Source organism: Lactuca saligna, chromosome 9, assembly GCF_052625555.1.
Source record: "Lactuca saligna cultivar CGN05327 chromosome 9, ASM5262555v1, whole genome shotgun sequence".
Lineage (NCBI taxonomy): Eukaryota > Viridiplantae > Streptophyta > Magnoliopsida > Asterales > Asteraceae > Lactuca > Lactuca saligna.
In genome coordinates, this window is record NC_136425.1 from 193,018,450 (window position 1) to 193,037,443 (window position 18,994).

The window sequence follows — 18,994 nt, forward strand, 5'->3', positions numbered from 1 at the left end:
CTTTTCAAAATTTTGAGTTGTTCACTTTTGGTCAAAGTATCATTCACTATCTCAACAAGTTCATCAGCATTCAAATATTCGTCTATCTTAACAATACCATAAGCAAATCGATTATCAGGCGCTTTATCGAATTATGCTATGGTTTTCTTACAATCATAGGACAAACTATTAACTTTCTCTCTTTCGAAAACAAGAAAAGATAATAACTTCCTATGTGGTTTCCTTTCTTATTTCAAATGAATAATGCAATGAAGTTAATTTACATATAATCTTTTTGTTGAATTATAGTAAATGTTTCTCTAAGCAATTAACATTTGAACATCCTTATCTTAACATTCCCTATCATTATTCACATTATTCAATTGCAATTCCAGATACTCTATCCTGCTTCGTTTCGAATCTAGCAATTTCTAGGTCTCTAACAACTGGATGTTTAGTTTCTTAGCTTCATTACTAGCAGACACCACAATTGTATCAAAGTAAGCAACAATATCATCAAAAACAATTATTTGAGAATCATAAGCTTGTAAAGGAATGTTAAAAGATTAAAGAATAAAACATACCTTTGTTTTCATCGATGATTTGTCTCCAGATTTGGTCATGAAACAATGACCAGTCACCATTTCATCCCCATCCTCTTCAAATTGTGTGAACATAGCACCATGCGTTAGATTACACATCTCTTCATCATCAGATCCTGAAGACCAGATCTGATATGTGTCATGTTCCTCACCTTCTCCTCTTGCAACCAATGACATCCCTTTCACTTTTTTTCACACCTATTCCAATTTCTCTACATAGTATGCTTCGTCCTTGACTTTATTCTTTTTCTCTTCCTTATTACGAAGCATGCAATCATTAGCCAAATGATTTGCTCCATTGCAGTAATGACAGTCAATGCCCAAATCTCCCTTAAGTTTCTTCTCAATTTTTGCTTCAGTTGCCTTCACATCATTCTTCTTGAATTTCTTCTTCTCCTCACCCACAGACTTATTGACGAAACTCCCTTTCACATTACTCCGCTTTACCTTGGAATTGAAAGGTTTCTTGAAAAACTTTTTAAATTGGTTGTCCGAGTAAAATGCAATAGCATCATCATCATAATTCATTATAAATCCTTCTTCATCCGAATCAACGTTCTCAACGGCTTCTTTCTCATACATTTTCGAAACAAGAGCTAAAGGACCTCCCAAGCTAAGTTTCAACTCTTTCAGCCATCTCATTCACTTGACTTTCTTGAGTTTTCAACTGATTATAAAAATCATTCAGAGATGAAGTATCGAAGCTTTGTTGATTCTTCACCACTGACACTCCTCCATTCCTTACGAAGTCCCATCACAAAAGTGAGATTGAACTCCATTGATGACCTTGTGATTCCATAACAATTGCATCTATAGATTAGTTCATTAATATGATCATAGTAAACTTCAACCGTTTCATTCTCTTTTTGTCTAAACTCTTTCAGCTCCATAAGACACTGCTTAACAAAATTTATCTTTGTTTTCTCACTTCCATGATATTTTTCCTTAAGAGTATTCCAAATATCCTTTGCAGTTTTACAACCATGGACATAATTGTAAACAACAGGTGGCAATGCACCTCACAATTCTCTCAAACAATGTTTTTCGTTGTTTTTCAGCCTAGTGGATTGATCAGTAACAGCAGGTGTTAATCCAGATGATCCAATAGTTTGAACATTTGATGGAGGTTGAGCAATTCCTGTAATGCAGCTCCAGAGCTCCTTGTCCAATCCGTTCAAATAATCATCCATTCGATCAGCCCACTGATCATAGTACTTTGGAATCAACATAGGAATCTTCTTAGAAGATCCTAACAGATGAGAAAATGAAGTCATCATGTTCATGTTGAAATTCGCCATTAACGTACGAATGAGATTTTTCAGAAGAACTTGAAGAAATTTGTAATTGGATGAATGAATTGATCAGAAACTCAAAATCGATTATTCGATTACACAATTCAAACGCAAAATTAAATCAAAACTATAGATCAGAGATGATTTTTAAAAATGGAACTGTGCGGAAACTTTTGAGACAAATTCACGACTCAAAAACTAGAGATTCAATTGAAAATTAGATCTATGCAGTATTGATTCCTGATCTGATACCAATTGTAGAAGTGTTTCACCGAGTATAAGAATCAAATCAGAGTAAAAATGAACACACGAAGAAAATAAGATCTGGTTCATCTCATATTACTTTCAATGAACAAGAGTACAAAACTGATAGTAAACATGGGAAAACTCTACTATCAACTCTATGTTCAGCTACTATTTATAGGAGGCTAAAAGTACAAAAAATAATAAATCTAAACATTAAGCTTCGATAAAAAAAAATGCCTTAGCAAATACATAAGGAAACATACGAAACTATCTATTACACACAAACTTCAACATATTACAAGATATTTTGACTCTACACTAAGGTTTAAAGAACTAATTACCTCTTTCACACAAACTAAGGTTTATAGACCTCGCTTGGACGCACGATATCCAACTATGGGATACGGATAAGGGGATCATTTCACAATTCAGTGGCTTGGCAACCCTCTTATCTTTGAACATAAGTTGAGCTCCTTTAGGTTTATAACATTTTCATGTTATTCAAAAATAGGGATCCTACCACAATGATTACTTAAGGTTTTAACATTTTCATGTTCTAAAAAAATTGTGATCTTGCCCCATAAACTATAGAAGATCTATAATATCTTCATGTTATCATACGTTGGGAATTTGCCCCAGATAATACACTCGAATCATAACATTTTCATGTTATCATAAGTAAGGATCTTTCTCATAAATTATATCACAAGTTGGGATCCTCCCCAATATATAACATTAACATGTTATCTATTAAACCTATGTTGTTACATAAGAATTTTATCAAATTTTATAACCTAAACAAGTTATTCTAAGAAGGGAACTCCACCGTATGATCTTATCATTAAAGATCCTCATACTTGAGGATCCTAATCGGTAAGAACCCTCATCAGTGAAGAACCTTATCATCAAAAGTTGACAGCGATCCTGAGTTCTTTCCTAAGTTGAGATTTATCCTCAGCAAATTTCGAGACTTACAAAGAAAAAGCTTGGAGATAATCAGGTTCCATCTATTCTTATTCTCAAAGAAATTTAGATAAAGGGAAGACCAATTCTCAACGAAGTAGTCAATGGAAGACCAATTCTCAACGAAGAATCATCTCAACAATGCTAAAGACCCGAAATACTTGGTCAAATAACTTTCATGAAGTCGGTCATAGAGGATCCTGAAAATATCGGACATTTTGTTGGCTAGTTTAGACTATAAATTGACACTTGTATTCTTCACACAATACATTGTTTTTCACTAGAAGCTTACTCTACAAAATCGTTCACTTATTCTTACTTACAATTCACTATAATCAACATTTTATATCAATAAAATCATCAAGGTAGGTGATCATTATCACCTCCCAACGTTTTATGCCGGAGATCCTAGTAAGGATCAAGGACTTTCCTTGTAAACCATTGTGTCATTTTCTTTTATCATTTGCAATTACATACTCTGAACATCATAGTCTATCATTCAATTTGGTTGATTAGCACTTACATAGTTTTTGACCAAAACAAATATATTATTCTACAGTACGACAATTTTAAGTTCATTACATAAGTTTCATTTGAATGACTCATGGAAGTTGGGCTAACGATAAGACCATAGTCTATTTAAGTTTTGGTTTGCAACATCTTTCAGTTTTCATATAAGGAGGTAATGTAGTTGTTTATGTACTAAAATAACTTTGAAATGTCCTCACTTGATCAAATCGCATAAATTTATTTGTAGCTCCGAAAGTTCGTCATGTATTGAAATGGCTATATTTTAGGATCGGTGGCATTAAACAGTCAAAGAAGACAAATGTTAGGTTGATGAAATAAAAAAACGAAAATAAATGTCGCTTAGAAACAAACAATGTAATTTTACAGTAAGCATGATAAGAGACATGTTAGAGTAAGTCACACTCCCGAGAAATAGAAAGAAGAAGATCAGAACCTTGAAGCAATTTTCTATATTTTTTTCATTCATGCTACCAAAAGGGAATTACATCTATTTAAATAAAAAAGTAACTACCATCTAGGAAAGGAAATGGTCAAAGACCTTATGCATGCATTACATGAGCTATTATCTAGCCACGAATGGAAATAGGAAAAGACTAATTCAACTAAGTTAATCTCTCATGCAAGTTAATTACATGGTTTAGTGGGTCACGAGTTTGGATCAGTTATCTTTCGGATTGTATCAATACCCTACCCATGAGACTCGACCTTGTCCTCAAGGTCGGAGATCGTTACTGCAATTGGACTGGACTTGACCGGAAACGGACGTGACCCCTGCAAGGTGATGGTGTTGTTGCACTGTTGAAAGGTGATTGAAGGAATTGAAAAGTCAGCTGTAAGAGGACCTAAGGATTGTAACCAATCGAACCCGAGAATAACATCAAAGCCTTTGAATGGAAAAACAAACAGCTGAACCTTGAAAGAAGCCTCATTGAGTGTGAGGGGAATGTCCGGGCAATAACCGCTGCAAAGTAGTGGTTCGCCAAGGTTGATGCAGTCTGGATCGGAAGGTGCAATTCTACAGCGATGCAGGGCTAAATCAGGTTGTGAGTGCTTCCGGAATCAACGAGGATTTGAAGTGGTTTGTGGTTGACGAATCCCGTGAGATGTAAGGCAGTAGTAGGCGCAATACCATAAAATGTTGATGTGGATAGAGCCAGAAAGTGTGGAATGTTGGGGGCCTCCTCATCAACATTAATGTGTTGTTGTACAGGAGTGTGGGAAGCATCCGTGTTGTTGTCGGCGATGAGCAAGAACTGTGGCGGATCATATTTGTGGTCGGGGTGGTACTTGGCAGGATAACGAAATCAAAGACCTGAGGCACGACGTTGTTGGAGTTGCTCAGGCGACAAGCGGGCAGTAGGTAAGCTGGTGTTTGAGGTCACGGCCGGAGCCGGTAATAGAGGGGGGTTGGGTAGTGCTTTGGAAGAAGAGGCGGGTGATTGGACGATTGAGGACAATGGTCTGGGATCGGGTGGAGAAACTGGGGAATACACAAGTTTGTCTTCAATTAATTTAGACAACCCATATGCTTGATGTAGGGTAGTTGGTCGTAGCACAACTAATTCCGTTTGGATGTCTTGTGTAAGGCCATATAGATAACAGTTAAGGAGGGCTTCAATAGAGAGCCCGGTGACCCGGTTACACAACTTCTCGAAGGCAGCTTGGTAGGCGGCGACATTGCTTACTTGTTTGAGTTTAAATAGAGAGGCTTGGTGGTTTTCATAATCTGACAGACCGAACCAGAGTTCGAGAGCCCGCGGAAATTCTGCCCAGGTAGCTAGAAGTTGGTTGTTGGCAAGGTATTTATACCAACTCAAGGCATCCACGGTGAAGTAAAATTGTGCTAAAGAGAGGTGTTGGGGTGGGGGAACTGAGTAATACGTGAAGTAATTTTCGGCTTGAAAAAGCCAGTCAAGAGGGTTGTATCTATCAAAGGTTGGGAGGTGAATTTTTGGTGGCCGGAGGTTGGTTTGCGGTGGTGGTGGCGGTGGTGGTCCGTTGATGTTGTTGGCGGGAAGAAGTTGGACAAGGTTAATCATGGTGTCTGTTTGTTTGGCAATATTAGTGGCTTGGGTTGCGAGATGAGCGGTGATGGTGTCGAGGCGGTGGAGAGATGGATCAGAACTTGTAACTGATCTTGGGGGGCGGTATTGGGGTGATCGGGTGCGGCCTTGGGAGTGTCGGAGGTGGAGCCGGACTCGGTTTTGGGAGGCATGGAGATGAAAATGAAAGCACCAATTGATAAGAGACCTGTTAGAGTAGGTCACACTCTCGAGAAATAGAAAGAAGAAGATGCAGAACCTTGAAGCAATTTTCTATATTTTTTTCATTCATGCTACCAAAAGGGAATTACATTTATCTAAATAAAGCTAAGAAAAAGTAACTACCATCTAGAAAAGGAAATGGTCAAAGTCCTTATGCATACATCACGCGAGCTATTATCTAGCCACGACTGGAAATAGGAAAAGACTAATTCAACTAAGCTAATCTCCCATGCAAGTTAATCACATGGTTTAGTGGGTCACGGGTGTGGATCAGTTATATTCCAGTTTATATCAAAGCACATATTCATGATATGTATAAGTGGTAATTCAACATATGCTTGTGATCCGATGTTTTTTTTTCCTAGGTCCCCTTTAATCCATACATGGTACCGAGTATACTGAACAAAAGTTCTTAGTCATAAGCCTTAGGGTCAGGGGCTTGACTCTTCAATCTCACCCTGCAATACTCATTGCAATACTCAGTACTCCTCACAAAGTAAACCTAATTTAGAACAACTGAAGATTACTGCAACAAAGAGATTATATGTGACTATAAGGTGCTTTACAATTGAAACGAAAGACTTTGTTTATGATTGTGTGAAGAGATTTATTTTATATATTTACAAAGGGAATTTAGAATATTCCATACTTGTGTAAAACACTAAAGAAAAGATAGATATATATATATATATATATATATATATATATATCCAAGGGATTATAAAATATTCCATACTTGTGTAAAACACTTGGGAATCCCAAAGTGTCTTTTAGAACTCGTTGTTAATTATATAAAGTTTGTTTCTTTCGTGATATGCTTTTTGTGCAAAAGGTCTCAAGTGATTCTCTAATGTTATAATTTATGGTGTGTAGTCTGTGTCCTTGGTCATTTTGAACATCTAGAATATATAATATAATAAAAGTTTGCTACTTATTCTAAATACGAATATGTTATATAGGAATATTGTAGGTTAAGTCACGAGCGAAAATACTATAGTGAAAATCACTTGGCACTCGGCTCAAGTAGTTCACAGGTCATTCCTTCGTATCAAAATACTCAACAATAACATACGAATAGAGAAAATGCATACACAAACTGACTCTGTGGCTCAATGGATAAGGCGCTGGTCTACGTAACCAGAGATTCTGGGTTCGATCCCCAGCAGAGTCGCTGTTCTCGAATTCAATCTATAAATTTTACTGCAACCTTTTAGTCTTGATTAAATATGAATAGACAAAAATAAAACAAAAATTGACTCTGTGGCCCAATGGATAAGGCGCTGGTCTACGGAACCAGAGATTCTGGGTTCGATCCCCAGCAGAGTCGTTCTTCTTGAATTTAATCTATAAATTTTACTTTCAACCTTTTTGTCTTAATTAAATATGAATAGACAAAACTAAGATAAAAATTGACTCTGTGGCCCAATGGATAAGGCGCTGGTCTACGGAACCAGAGATTCTGGGTTCGATCCCCAGCAGAGTCGTTATCTAATTTTCGACCTACTTTTTTAGTTTTCTAAAGGTCAAAGGGAAGTATTATTTTGTATCTTTCGATTATGTCTTTCAAGGAATTCAATGCCATAAACATTTTATATATGACAATTTATACGTCATACCACAATAGGATAACAAAATGTGCCACAATAGGATAACCCACTGTCCCACACACGCGTTGCATTACAACAAAAGTAACAAACACATGTATTTTAAGTCTTGTCATGCCACCTTAGTCTCATGACAACTAAAGCATGCCACTTGTTGATTTGCGTAGTCATTAGCCTAAACGCCCTTCTTTCTCACGTTTGATATATGGTGTAATCAAACTCGTCAATGCATGGTTTCCATAGTTTTTATTTCTTTCTTCATTTATCACACCAAATTCCATCATCTTTTGTCACATATGGTTACGTGCTAGATTCAATTGGTTGGGACGTAGTGTCGGAGCCGGGACAAATCCTCAAGAGTAGCACATGAGATTTTAGAATCGCATGTCGGAAATTTTAGACTAGATCGGAAAAAATTTCAAAAAAAAAAAAAAATACTATACATAAAAAAAATAAAAACTGAGGGTAGTCTAGGCTACGACAGGCACTCAAGTAGATCCGTCAATGGGTTGGATCATTTTAGTTTGGGCCTTATATTCCATTTTCCTTTTAAAACTATGCTATCCAATGTTTTAAAAATCGGTTTTTATTTGAACCTATATGATCTACTATGCTACCCCACGCACCCAAGTAGATCCGCTATTGAGTTGGGTCATTTTAATTTGGGCCTTATATTCCATTTTCCTTTTAAAACTATGTTATCAAATGTTTTAAAAATCGGTTTTTAGTTGAACCTATATGATCATTATTTTCTAGTTCAACCGATTTGACTGTCAATTCAAAAAGTTTCTATAATATTCATTTTTTTTCCTATTTTCCTACATCCACATGCTTAACATTAACTACACATAAAAACAAATTATAGATCAATCCAAATATATTAAAAAACACATAACTATAAGTTTTACATCAATCAAAGTAAATAAAAAAGAAACCAAAGTACAATATGGAAACAAAATATAGTATTAGATGAATACAACATATTAAAAAACTTCATAACATTTATTATGTATTCTTATTCAAAAAAATCTAAATAGATATGAAAAACATCGAAGTTTGTTATGCAAAATGATTCATTTTCATGTGTTCTTATTTAATTTAAACAGTTCAACCGGATTTTTGTAAAAACCGACCGATTCATTCCGATTCAGAAATACACACAAAACCGATGCTAGTTGAACTGCTCCCTTCTCCGGTTCCTGGTTGATTGGATAGTTCAAATCGGTTTTTAAAACATTGGTCTTATCTACCCTTTATCATTTCTTTTGTATCATCCATACCTGCTTAAATGTAGTATCAAATACTTTCACAAACTTGTGTATACGTGACTTTAATCCCCAAATGTAACAACCACGTTTCCTCTTTTCAGTTTTCACCTGATGCTCTGACAGACAACAATGCTTATTCTCAAAGAACTCAACTATGTATTGTTGCACATACTTTAACCTTGATATAGTTGCACAAATTCTTCTTCTAGTTTCTTCATTGTAATCTCAAAGTAATACTCATCCACATATATAACTTTAAAATATTCTCATGTCAAGTTGCAGATTATACCATCCCAAAGTTAACCGATTGTTATCATGAATTATTGTTGTTGTGGCTTCCACATGAGGAATGTTTAAGGTTGCAACACATCACACATTGCCTTAGCGTCTTCTTCCATAATTATTTCAAGCATGTTTGGTCGCTGTACTTACGGATTTATTGGTTCTTAATTCACATCCCTTCTAACTAAACCTTAGAATAATGTTTGACTTTCTTGAGGTCCGACCATAGATGGATCCATTATGGATCTCGGTCAAAAAAAAATTTAATAGTGTTAATTTTTTTGGAAAAAATCGTTTTATATTGCGGTTTTATATCGGAGAAAAATTGGACTACCCTAAAAAAATTCAGGTTATTTCTAAATGGACCAAAATACAAACTATCCCAAATGGTCCAAAATTTTTAAGCCCACACCAATTAATTTTTTGAAACAAAGAGGTATTAAGCCCAATAGTCTAATGAAAAAAGGGACATAATCATGTAATTGGTATTCTGAATTGCATCATCATTATGTGTCTTCGTCAGTCGACTTCGAATATATTCTACCCTTGCTACGATCGTCGACATCAGACATCAAACATTCTTAATTGCAAAATTCCGGCCACCTACTCGGCTCTTCCATCACAATGAAACAAATTAGTTGTAACACCCAAAGTTTCAAAGGCCAAGAAAGGAAAGAAAAGCCCTAATTTAAGGGTCGACTCGGCGAGTCCAAGGAAGGACTCAACGAGTCCGAGCGGGATCCGAGTCGAGGAATAAGTGACCAACTCGGCGAGTCGGCCAAGGCGACTCGGCGAGTAGGGTCTGTGCGAGGAAAACTCTAAATCCGGGGCTTGGAGCCTATTTAATCGCCTCATTCTTCTTCCTAGTGCTCCTTTACTGTCTCTCACACCCAGAACGCCGCACCCTAAGCCCCCATTGTGCTCATTCATGCTTTTGGCCATTTTTGAGTGATTTAAAGGAAGAAGAAGAAGTGGGAATCTTTGAAGCATCAAGGAGTGGCATTGGATCCGAAGTTTGGGGATCATTTCAGAGCATTTGAAGGTATTAAGTCGTTTCTCTCCTCCAGATTTTCCTTGGTTATGAGTTTTGGGGCTTTTAAGCCATGTTTGAAATCAATCTCGAGCTTGAGGTCCAGATCTGAGGTTGCTACCTCAGATCCATGCTTGTTTTGGTCTAGAATTCCGTAAAGTATCAGCCTTTGAGTGGATCATGGAGTCTTTTTGCCTTAAGCCCTAGTTTTTGGCATGTTTTGCCTAGATCTCCTTCTCTACACGTAAAGATTGCAACTTTACGTAGGGAATAGGCTTGGGAAGGGTAGATCTACAGTTTGGAGTCCATTCATGACTCAAAAGTCCTCTGCATGTAAGGAGAACTGAAGGGACTCGGCGAGTCCTTTGAGTGGACTCGGCGAGTAGCATGAAGTTGTGGAGAAACTCGACGAGTGGGATGAACAACTCGTCGAGTCGTATGCAGATTGCCTTGTACTCGGTGAGTCTGTTCTTGGACTTGGCGAGTCAGGTCGCGAAACCCCCAAACCCTTCGAGTTGTGACTCGAATCAGTGAGTCGGGTGGAGACTCAGTGAGTTGGACAGGTCTGGACTCAGAAATCGGTAGACTCGGCGAGTCATGGACTGACTCGGCGAGTCGAGTCGCGAATGGAAGGTATCTGATCATTTTGAACTCGGCGAGTCAGTAGGGTGACTCGGCGAGTAGGGTTGACCTGGAAGGTTGACTTTGACCAGGACTTTGACTTTGGACCAGGGTGGACTTGGTTGTCTTTCGGGGGTCAGTTAGACTCAGTGTTGCATTGATATTGGTAGTTCGGGGAGCAAGGGGAGCAGGAGTTCCGTGAGTTATCAGGCAGCAACTAGTGAGATCATCAGCAAGTTCAGTCAGTGCAGGTGAGTTTCCTTTTGTGTGAATGGGTCTAAGGCCACAATGCCAGCCCATGTAGTTATGAGTAGAAGACCCGGGGTTAGCCCTAGGCACAATATGCTAGTATTATTTTCAGGACGAGGTCCAGTAATAGCGGGCGGGTGCCCAAGGAATTATTTATATGATAATTTATACTTGTTGTCTGTGTGATACATGTATGTGCCTGGTAGGGAGGTGAGTGTGGGCGAGGTCCCGTATCTCACTAGTAGCAGTGTGTGGATGGGGTTCCATATCTCATTAGTAGCAGAATAGGGGCGAGGCCCGAACTAGAACATGAGTGAGAGTGGGCTAGGCCCGTACCTCACTACCATTAGGAGCATGGACGGGGTCCCATGACTCATCAGTAGCAGGACATGGGCGAGGCCTTAGGACAGAATTAGTTATATGTGTTAGTTATGAAATGTTTATGTGTTATTATTTGTTGGCGGGCGAGGCCCTGTGACAAGCAGGGCCTAAGCAAAACATATCTGTATCCGAGCGGGGCTCGAAGCCAGGCGGGGCCGTTGTAGCGAGCGAGGCCCGAAGTAGGGGGCGAGGCCCAAGATAGTGGGCGTGGCCCAGTATGTGCAACATGTGGTTATGCGTGGTATGTGGTAGGGTGGGGAACTTAGTAAGCTTCGTGCTTACGGTTTTCATTTTTGGTTTTAGGTACTTCCGGTAGCGGAGGGAAGAGCTCGGGGTGATCGCATGGCACACACTATAGATTAGACAGCCTGGCAATGTTTACTCAGATAATGATCATGTGTTTTGAAGACTTATACTCATAATATGTTTTGGAATGATGACTTTACTTTAAGTAATGATTTATTAAAAGAAATTTTTGGTCTTAAATTTTGGGTCGTTACAAGTTGGTATCAGAGCCTTGGTTTGAGGGATTCGGACGTGCCCTCGGGGGTGTCTGAACTCAAACTGAGGAATTGGTAAAGAAGTTTTCAAAATGAAAAGACAGTTTTGTAAAAAGGGAGTTTTGATAAAGAAAATAGTTTTAGAAAAGCAAAAAGAATTCAGAAAGATAAAAACTTTGAAAAGAGAAAAGAGGTGTGGTGCATGCAATCAACCGAGCTCAAGTAAGTACCCCAAAATACCCATATAAGTTTATGTTTTGATTATCAATTAATAGAACAGCATGCTAGATTAGGACTAAGGATCTATGGAGGATGCTGTAACGCCCGTAGATCCGAGCAAGTCAATTTAGAGGCAATATGGGTCGAAAACGACTTTTCGGAAAAAGATTATTTAGAATAAATAATTTTAACCAAGTTATAGTATAAGTCACAAGGTTTCCGTACATATAAAGAACGCCGAAATCTGAGTTATAACGAAGAAGTTATCGCCCGTCGAAGTTTTACGGCAAAACCGGCACGACACCGGGAAGCGTAAATAGTGAATTTACGATAGAGCGAGATTTAGCCTTAGCGATCTAAAAGAAAGTTTTATAATATGTTAAACTAACAACATCGATAAAAAGAACACCCAAATCTGACTTCGTATGAGGAAGTTATGATTTTTCTAAGATTTAGCATAGCAGTGCACAGCCCGAAATCTGAATTTTAGATCGGTCGATTTTTAGCCGACGGGATCTAAATGAAAGTTATAGTACTCGTAAATACCAACGCGTGGATATAAAGAACGTCAATAATAGAGCTCGTATGCGAAAGATATGGACGAAGCTTAGTCCCTACTTTTCGAGCGCGGCGAATTCGATACAGTTTTGTAAATCCGAAATAGAATGAGAATTAGACAACGAGGTCTAAATGAGAGTTGAAGATCTCATTAATAGGAACTCAACGGTAAAAAGACAGACAAAAATGGAGCTCGTATGCGAAAGTTATGGACGAAGCTTAGTCCCTACTTTTCGAGCGCGGCGAATTCGATACAGTTTTGTAAATCCGAGATAGAATGAGAATTAGCCAACGAGGTCTAAATGAAAGTTGAAGATCTCATTAATAGGAACTCAACGGTAAAAAGACAGACAAAAACGGAGCTCGTATGCAAAAGTTGCGGACGAAGCTTAGAGGCTACTTTACTATACACTTCCTATAAATACAAGGGTGAACTCCTCATATTTTCTTCACACCATAAGCCTCTCTTTCTCTCTCTAACTTCTCTCTAGCCTCCCTAAACCCCTCCCAAGTCTACGGAACCTCCCTAGCACGAGAAGAAAGCCCCGGAGCGCCCGACGGCTCCGAGAAGAAAAGCTTTCGGCTTGGAAACGCTGCTCCAGCGAAGCCCGGTTTTTAATAAAAACTCGCTGTAAGTGAGCTACGCCTATACTATATTTAATATAGATTTTATTTAATTATAGTAACATTATTAGGACCTTAAAATAATTATTTGGGCTATTATTATGAGTTATATTGAGTGTTATTTAACGCTTATATAATAGTAATAATAACTAGACTATTAATTAGTCGTGGTTAACGTTAAAAACTAAACCCTAGTGGTATTGATACTAGGTTTTGTCGAGGAAAATTGTTTTGAGATAACGAAGTGTTGTCTGAGTTCGGAATCACCACCTAATCAGGTGAGTGCATAGTCTCTTTCATCTTACACATAGATATGAAGTATATTATATAAACTACGTGCTATGTGTGCATATTATCTGAATACTTGCTGTCTATGCTGGATGAACGTTTTATACATGTTTTAAAGGATTTAAACTGTATACGTATTTTATATACACGAATATGTTGGGTATGATGATGGGTAGATGAATGATGAGAGATAGAAGATGATGTGAGTATACATTGGCAGCTATAGACTTAGTGCCTATGGGACAAACACCGGTAGCTATGGACTTAGTACCTGTTAGACGTTGGTAGCTATGGATTTAGTACCTGTTGGGAATTGGTAGCTATGGACTTAGTACCTATTAGTTAGACACTGGTAGCTATGGATTTAGTACCTGTAGGAATTGGTAGCTATGGACTTAGTACCTGTTAAGCACTGGTAGCTATGGATTTAGTACCCGATGAATAGACTATAGCAGCTATGGAATTAGTGCTTTACGAACGAATATCGGCAGCTATGGATTTAGTGCCAGTCCTATAACCCTGGAAGTAAGGGAATTTGGAATAACGAATGCAGAATAGATGACTCTTAGGAGTAAAGAAGATAACGGGGATGGGTAATTGGGTTAATTGTTTGATGATTGAACATAACAATTATATTATTGTGGGTTGAAAACCCTATGTACTCACCAGGTTTCCCAACCTGACCCACTCAGTTTATTTACATCACAGGTGGCGATATGAAGTGACATTACATTGAGAGATTTAAAGAGATGTAGATCACTAGTGTAAATAATTGTAAGTTCTGTTTATGCTTATGTTTCTGTATTAACGATGACATCCCAAACGTTTTAAGATGAATAAAAATACGTTTCTTCGAAAATGTCTTAATAACGTATTTATCGTGTTTTTCTGGGAACAAATTCCGCAACCTTTTTATAAAATGAAGTACTCTGATTTTTATAAAGCATAAACAAAATCGGTCTTTTCTGGCCGTGGTTTTGGGGATGTCACAGTTGGTATCAGAGCATTAGTTTAAGAGAACTAGGAATATGGATTTATTTCTAGACTTAAACTTAGAATGCTAAGCGATGATTGTGAGGTGTGAGCACTAGCTTATTTTAGGAATAATGCCTAAATTGCTTTTATGTGCTAAATGCTTTGCGCATGATATGATTTGTTCGGATCTATGGTCTGTTGCCGACCGGATCTGGAAACCTTATGTGTTTAGGATTCTAAGCGTTCAACTACGATATTAGAACTAGCATATAAACGTTTCGGGGTGATAAGGATGATTTAAGACGTCAATCCTAAATTAAGATCTAGATTCACCTTATTCAGTGTAGAGATTGGTGGTTGTCGAGGCCAACACAAATAATAACCCTAAATATTACACACTAAAATAGTGTATAGTGGTAAAGGGATCGAATCCACGGAGATTGGTTCAATTTGATAACTCTATGAAAAATCTCTTTGTAAAATACTTGGAATATGACAATAAATTAAAAATGGGGGTTTTGATGTTTTGAAATACTTGAAACAAACTAGAATTAACTATGATTTAAATAGACAATTGCAACAAAAATAAGAATTTGATGTAAAATCAATAAGGGAAAGATGGTTGACTTAAAGTTTTCTCACTTTGACTTTTGATGAACATATCATTAGAATTCAATGGTGCAATACTTGTTTTTAATCCTCAATTTGGCTATAGTAATCCAAGGAGCTTGAGATTACCTAGACTTTTCTTAATTGTTGAAATGGCTAGAGAAGCCCATAACAATTTCCTTAGTCAAAGTCACTAATTCCAAATAGCATGTAATTAGTGAAAGTCAACTAGCATTAAGAACCAAAAAGTCACCAAATCCAAGAGGGGTCAAATGCTTTCACCACCATGTTGGAGGAAATGTTTTTATGATTGTGTGAAGCAAAAACAACACAAAAATCATTTGTTGCTTGCTAATTTGAGGATCCTTTACTTAATCAGGAAATTAGCCAACTAATCACCACAAACACATTTAAACTCATGAACTAAAACATACAAGTAATGATAAGATGTTAAAACACAAAACATTTCCATAAAGATTCAAGAACATGTTCATGGATTCTTCAACATTCAACAAAAGTTCAAAGGATTAACCAAAAGTCAACCAAGATTAGCTTAGCCAAGCATGGCTAAACACAAAGAAACAAAGTTAGAGAAATTTGTACCAAACATTAAGCAAGAATCAAGAGGTAAAAATATGATGTTCTTCAAGGGTTCTTGGCCTTCAAAAGTCTTCAAAACTCCAGAGAGAATCTCCAAAAATCGGATGTGCAAGTGTATGCAAAAGATGGGCACCAACCTTCCTCAAATAGCTCAAAAGAAGGATTTCCGAAATTGCCCCTGCAGGGCCTTGCGCGACCCGCGTGCTGCTGCGCGGGTGGGTTGCGCGGGTGGTCCCTGGATGTAGCATCTTTGAGGTTTTGGGCCTCCATAGCTTAGCCCACTTGGCCCAGGTCGAATCCAATCACCTCCTAGTCCATTTTCTTCAAGTTTTTCTTCATTTAAAGCCCAATTTGACCTCTCTAAATCCTCCAAAGCTCGTGAAGTCGCCCGATTAATAATTTTCATACGCTTGAATGTTCCCCCGCATCTTTCAAATTTAAAGCTCAATTCTTCCAAGCCTTCAAGCAATTGACAAGTCCACCCCATGAATCACCTTCATAGCCATCAAGCATGAAATCTCCAATTCCCTTCAAGCCCAATCGCCTCGCAAGAGTGCCGCCCCGCTAGTTTCCAAGAAAATCTGCAATAATGCTCAAGAAACTAGAAAGTACCCCGAAATGGTCATAAAAATAACAAAAGGGAAAATATGCATGAAAGTTAACTAAAATGCGAATGAAATGTACTAAAATAAACTATAAAAATAAGTAAATAAAATGAAGCTATCAGAGATCAAGATGGCAAGAACCCGTAGCGGAAACGTAAATGCGAATGGGAACCGAAACCAACCCCCAGTGGTTCAACAAATACCGGTTGTTGAAGAAGTTGCGCCTGAGCCAGTCACCATGGCTGGAGTTCAAGCCATGGTTCGGGCTATGTTGGCTGAACAAAGGGAAGAAATGAGACAAATGTTGAATAGGGACGAACCTACCGTACATGTTGAACCGACAGAGCCAGTTCCCGAGCAATCTGAGGAAGGGAACTACAGCCGCCAAGTGAGTCAAGTAGGGACTCAAGGTGAGCAAAGGGATGGCCCAGAAGGGAGAAACAACAAGGATGGGCGGATGTACAAGAATTTCTTGGGTGCGAAACCACCAAGTCTCTCAGGAAGCCCGAAGCCGGTTGAGATTATGGATTGGATCTCTGAGATGGAGATGGTGTTTGAGAGCTGCAGCTGTAATGAGAAACAGAAGACTGTCTTCGCAATAAGACAGCTGAAAGCTGGAGTCTTGAGCTGGTGGAAGCTATTGGCAGATACGATGCCACGAGGAGAAGCCTTAAGGATGTCGTGGGAAGAGTTTTTGGAGCAGTTGAAAATGCAGTACTGCTCGGAGGTAGATCTGATAGACCTAAACAACGAGTTTCAGAACCTGAAGAAAGGGAAGATGAGTGTTGACGAGTATGCCACCGCATTCACCGAAAGGATGAAGCTATTCCCCTACTTGGTGCCTACTGAACTCTCCAAGATTGATAGGTTTGCTAACGGACTGCCCATTGAATTTGGCCCAATGGTCAAAATGGCAACTACTTTGAAAGCAGCTGTTAGGGCAGCTAAGAACGTAGAGGCCCAGATAAGAGAAAAAGGTCTAGAAAAAGATAAGGTAGGAGAGAAGCGGAAGTTTGAAGGATCTTCGAGGCCGAACAAGGAAAGCAAATTCTCAAAGCTTGGAGGAGCAGATGGAGGTGAAGCAAGATGGTGTGATAGATGCAAGAAGAAGCATGGTGGAAAGTGCAACGAAGAAGTGACTTGTTACAAGTGTGGGAGGACTGGTCACTATTCCAAAGACTACATGCATAATGACAATGTATGTTACGGATGTGGAGGCAAGGGGCACATGTCCAGAGACTGCCCAAGGAAAAATAAAGCAGCAAGACCAGAAACGCCACCAAGGCCGAGGGCATTTCACATGATCCTTGACGAGGCAGAGAACCATGCAAGGAATCAAGAATGAGGACTTCTTACCCGAAGATCGGATTATGCAGTAGCCATAGTTTTGTACGATGTAGCCTAGTAGAGGCATAGTCTAGGGTGAACTTGAACACCTATGTAATAGTTTCGAGAAATAATGAAATCTTCGTTTTGTTATCTGGTGTGTGAAATTGTTGTGTGATTTGCTGCATGGTGACTTGGGAAACTGCGAGACGATACTTGGGACGAGTATGAGTAGGTGTGAATGGTAGTAGAGGCCTATACTACCGGAAGCACAGGACTCACACTTGGATCAGGGAAAGTCACAAGGATTACCAAGAAGCTAGTAACTGATTCTGTTTTTTTTCAAGTATGTCATTACCATCGTTTCGATAATGACTAAAAAGATTGTTAATTTCCGACCCTAGTGGTTGTACCGAATTGAGTCCGACTACGATGAGTATGTTGCGTGGTTCAGGGAACCAAGTTCGATGTAGCGTCCGAAAAAAACCAAACAATTGAAATCAAAGCGATCAATAGAAGTATCGCGTTCGTTGTTAAAGAAGTTGGTAGCCAGAAACGCTACATGTTAAAGTGTGATTATATCACATTAGAACATGAAGGAAGGCATAGTCTATTTTAGAATTTAACTCTAAGAGACCTAAGTCTAAACGTGCATCACATGATGATAGGTCATAATTTGAAGTCTAGCCTGAGGTAGAGAGCAGGTGCACGATCGAGTACTGCATACAGTCAATGAGTCTAAAAGATAGACTTGAAGGAATATAGAAGTTATAATTATTACCTAGGATGAATAGATGACGTATGGAGTTATTATACGAGCCCTGTTTCTTTGATGATTCCGGGACGTAATCATCCTAAAGGGGAGATAATTGTAACGCCCGTAGATCCGGGCAAGTCAATTTAGAGGCAATATGGGTCGAAAACGACTTTTCGGAAAAAGATTATTTAGAATAAATAATTTTAACCAAGTTATATTATAAGTCACAAGGTTTCCGTACATATAAAGAATGCCGAAATCTGAGTTATAACGAAGAAGTTATCGCCCGTCGAAGTTTTACGGCAAAACCGGCACGACACCGGGAAGCGTAAATAGTGAATTTATGATAGAGCGAGATTTAGCCTTAGAGATCTAAAATAAATTTGTATAATATGTTAAACTAACAACATCGATAAAAAGAACACCCAAATCTGACTTCGTATGAGGAAGTTATGATTTTTCTAAGATTTAGCATAGCAGTGCACAGCCCGAAATCTGAATTTTAGATCGGTCGATTTTTAGCCGACGGGATCTAAACGAAAGTTGTAGTACTCGTAAATACCAACGCGTGGATATAAAGAACGTCGATAATAGAGCTCGTATGCGAAAGATATGGACGAA

The 18,994-nt window shown here is 38.4% G+C and overlaps 3 non-coding genes across 3 annotated transcripts; all 3 read left to right on the forward strand.

The window, feature by feature from the left end:
* Positions 1-6,975: 6,975 nt before the first annotated feature.
* Positions 6,976-7,048, forward strand: TRNAR-ACG (transfer RNA arginine (anticodon ACG)). Its single transcript has one exon. It is a non-coding gene; the product is annotated as a tRNA-Arg (tRNA).
* An 83-nt stretch (positions 7,049-7,131) lies between these two features.
* Positions 7,132-7,204, forward strand: TRNAR-ACG (transfer RNA arginine (anticodon ACG)). The gene has a single exon. It is a non-coding gene; the product is annotated as a tRNA-Arg (tRNA).
* Positions 7,205-7,288: 84 nt separating this feature from the next.
* On the forward strand, positions 7,289-7,361 carry TRNAR-ACG (transfer RNA arginine (anticodon ACG)). Its single transcript has one exon. It is a non-coding gene; the product is annotated as a tRNA-Arg (tRNA).
* The last annotated feature ends 11,633 nt before the right edge of the window (positions 7,362-18,994 follow it).